This window comes from Sciurus carolinensis, chromosome 12 (genome assembly GCF_902686445.1).
Source record: "Sciurus carolinensis chromosome 12, mSciCar1.2, whole genome shotgun sequence".
In the NCBI taxonomy this organism is placed as follows: domain Eukaryota; kingdom Metazoa; phylum Chordata; class Mammalia; order Rodentia; family Sciuridae; genus Sciurus; species Sciurus carolinensis.
In genome coordinates this window covers 100,677,889-100,681,578 of record NC_062224.1, presented here as the reverse complement: position 1 = coordinate 100,681,578, position 3,690 = coordinate 100,677,889, and the positions used below count along the sequence as shown (strand labels likewise).

Below are 3,690 nucleotides of genomic sequence, written 5' to 3'. Positions count from 1 at the left end.
ATGAGAAGAAATATAGGGAAACTGTCCTGATAAAGAGAGTTACTGAATGCTGGAATGTCAGATAAGAAGTTAGAATTTCTTCTTCTGTTTTTAAAAATTAGGTCAGATTCCTAGCTGTCTAGGAGAGTAGGTGTTTTTCTGATTTTTAAAGCTCTTTTTCCTCCCTGATTTCTGGGATTTTCTGTACACATATTCAGATCCTTAGCATAGGAAAATTCCTATTTTGAAGACACAGGAAGGTGAGAGGAAATAATAGGGAAAAAAAAGGATAGAGGCAACGCTTTGTTTCTGGGTCAAAATGGCGACCATGTCTGTTGTTGCAGCATCATGGCGGCTGGACAGTATTTGAAAATGGTATTATAATGCTGCAGGATTCAAAACCAGGGTTAATGCGAGATGAGACAATATATGAGGATGAAGATGTGGAAGAAGCCACAAGAAGGCTTCCTGAGAACCTTTACAATGACAGAATGTTTCACATTAAGAGAGCCCAGGACCTGGCCATGAGGCCACAGATCTTGCCAAAGGAGCAGAGGACAGAATATGAAGAGGATAAATTCTATTTGGAACCGTATCTCAAAGAGGTTATTCGGGAAAGAAAAGAAAGAGAAGAATGGGAAAAGAAGTAATCATGTAGTTGAAATCTGTGGATATAGCTGTCCTCATAGATTTCTATGAAGTTGGTTAAACCTGAAACAAACAATTTAAAAATTATTTCATCTGTGTATATATTACTTTTAATAAATATCTATTATAAAAAATGTAAGGATAAAAATGGGAAAAAGTGTTTTATCCTTTTTTAAAACCCCATATTTAGAATAAAAGTGAAGACAGAAAATGGATTGTATCTACCACCTTTTCATATTTCTCAGTCAACATCAAGTATATTTATTACCATATTGATCTGCCCCTGTTAATAACTGCTAATGGTTAACAGAAACTGATCACAGACAATAGTAGATATTGCCTCCTAATAAACAGATAAGTGGCTAGATATTTACAATGTAACACTATTTTCCTTTTTTTTTTTTAAAGAACATTTATTTTATTTTATTTTTAGCTACAGTATTCTAAATTGCCCTCACTTCTATGGCACTTTGATTATCTACCTGGAGCTAAGTGATAATTTTTCACATAAACAAGATGATTTAAAAAATTATTTGGGACTTATAATGATGTGCTCTACAAAATCTGTTTTTCTAGGAATGTCATGCATCTGCCAATAATAAAATTTTATTTTGTGTGATGGCAACAGATCTTATTGGAAAGACTTGGTTTTACTCCTGGTTGTCCATGTACCATTGATCAATTGTGGGCAAATTGCTTGTAATTTTGAGTCTCATTTGCTCATCTTTGACATGGTTATAGAAATATTTATCTTACATGGCTGGTGTAAATATTAAATGGGTCTTTGTACATAATACACCTATGTGCTAAAAATGTGATTATATTCAGATGGCAATTATTATTATTGTCATTATTACTAATCATAACGAATTCAGCAATTCATTAAAGAAGTATCACTGAATACTGGGGAATGATATTGGCTAAATTATATTGTTATATTGTGTGCATGTATGAATATATAAAAACAAATCCCACCGTTATATAAAAAAACACAGAAAAAAATAAATAAAATTTTAAAAAGCAGCATTATTGAGTTACTACTGTATAAAAATGAATAAAAACCCACATTTATAAATGAGCAATACACAACCCTTGTTCTCAATTATTTTATGGCATTTGTGGCAAAAACATAAACTTAGTTTGAATGTATAATTAATGAGAAAGAAAGCTCAGAAACATGGTCAGGGAAGGAGAGGCCCATTCAAGGCCAAAGAATGTATCAAGGATAATTCTCAAAGAAAGTGAAATGAAAACTGCAGTATCCTTTTCTTTGAAGGTCACTATCGTATAAATATCAGATTCATGATGAACCTTGATGATATAAAGTCATTGTCTATTTCAAAGAGTCACTATTAGAATTTTTGATTTTACTCTAAAATGATAGGAGAAATCTGGAATAGAGGCCAAAGGAGAATAACAGTGAACATGGGAAGGGTGAGCTGTGAAAACTTGGAGAGTTGATTCCACCTTTTTGGGTGAATTTCATCTTCAATTTCTTCTTTTATGAAATGAGGACCATTATTGATTACCTTGGAGTTTTAGAATGAGAATTAATGATTAAGTGTTTTAATACATAAGAGGTTCTTGAAATAGTGCCTGGGACATAGTAAACTCTCAGAATTGTCTAGTATATCTGTTGAGGTGGAAAAAGGATAATTACAAGCCCAAAATATACTTCCTCACTATCTCAAATGTCTTTTGTGAGATGTTGGACAAATCACTGACCAGACCTATTTTCTCTCCGTTAAATGAAGATTCTTGTTGTAGTAAGCTTTTTGTTACTGTGATAAAATACCTGAAATAATCAACTTAAAAGAAGGAAAGGATTATTGCGGTTGATGGTTTCAGACGATTCGGTCCATGGTTGCTTGACCCTGCTGCTTTGGTCCACAATGCCTTTGGTGAGAGTGTGTGGAAGAGGAGCCCTGTTCACGTCATGGTGGCCAGGAAGCAAAGAGAGGAGCAGGAAGGGGCCAGGAACCCAATATCCCCTTTGAAGTCATGTGCCAATCACCTAACTTCCTTCTGCTAGGTCCCACCTCCAAAATGTTCCACCACTTGCCAAGAGGCCACAGGCTAGCCACTAAACTTTCAGCATAGGCCTATGTGCTGAAGGCTGAGGTCCTTAATAGCAGAGACCACAAATGCAATGTAAGCCAGAATCACAAGCCCGCTGAGCCAAAGAGGGCAGGCTGCCAGACGCATGTCGCCTGTGTCCTCTCCTTCTGGGTCCTCTCCCTCTTGCTGGGAGCTAGTTCGCCATTCTTAGGCAGCACACTTCCTGTGCCATTACAGAAGAAAGGAATTTTGCCTATGTAAGGAATAGAAGACCCCTGGTGCTTTTCCCCTTTCAGGCTGTCCCCCGCAGCTGCCCACAGGCTTTGTCACTTCCTTAAAAAAAAGTAAAAGCAGAGTGTTGCATTCCCCAAAGTATGCCATGGACTCGTTATTCTGTGCTTTCTTCTCTTGACATTAGTACCGAAGGAGAATAAGAACGGAGAATAAGAACGTAAACATCTGTTTTGCATAAACTGATTCCAGACTTATAACTTGATTAGTAAAAGAGAATATTTGATGTAATTAATTTTCCAGTTATAAGAAGATGGTTTTCTGTACTTTTATTGCATTCTTAAGGGAGACAAGAGAAGAACAAATCTAACTTTAATTTCTCTCTCCTTTTTTTTTTTAAAGCATAATAGCAGTGCCAAGTATAATCACTATGCAAGAGTACTTTTAATTCAATGGTAATAGCAAGTTACTTACCCTGTAAAAATGTGCTAACGTAAACACCAAACAATCCTGGGCCTCCTTACATAGACAACCAGACGTTTGGGGAAGGATCATGGAGGATAACATCAAGCCACTTAGTGATTTGCAAAAAGGCACTTTGTACACCCTGCTTGGAAGCAGTCATCTTTACCCTCCTGATTGTGTCAATGTGTTTCTGAGCTAGGCTTTCTCAGGCCCCTTGTGATAATACTTCCAATTAGGTGATCACTTAAAATATTTAACCAATAAGCAGTCTTATAGTCTCCGAGGCAATTAGAAGAATTTCAAGGGAGA

The 3,690-nt window shown here is 36.2% G+C and overlaps 1 pseudogene; it reads left to right on the top strand.

Annotated features, from left to right (window-relative positions):
* The first annotated feature begins 298 nt into the window (after positions 1–298).
* On the top strand, positions 299–629 carry LOC124961034 (cytochrome b-c1 complex subunit 7-like; annotated as a pseudogene).
* Positions 630–3,690: the final 3,061 nt, after the last annotated feature.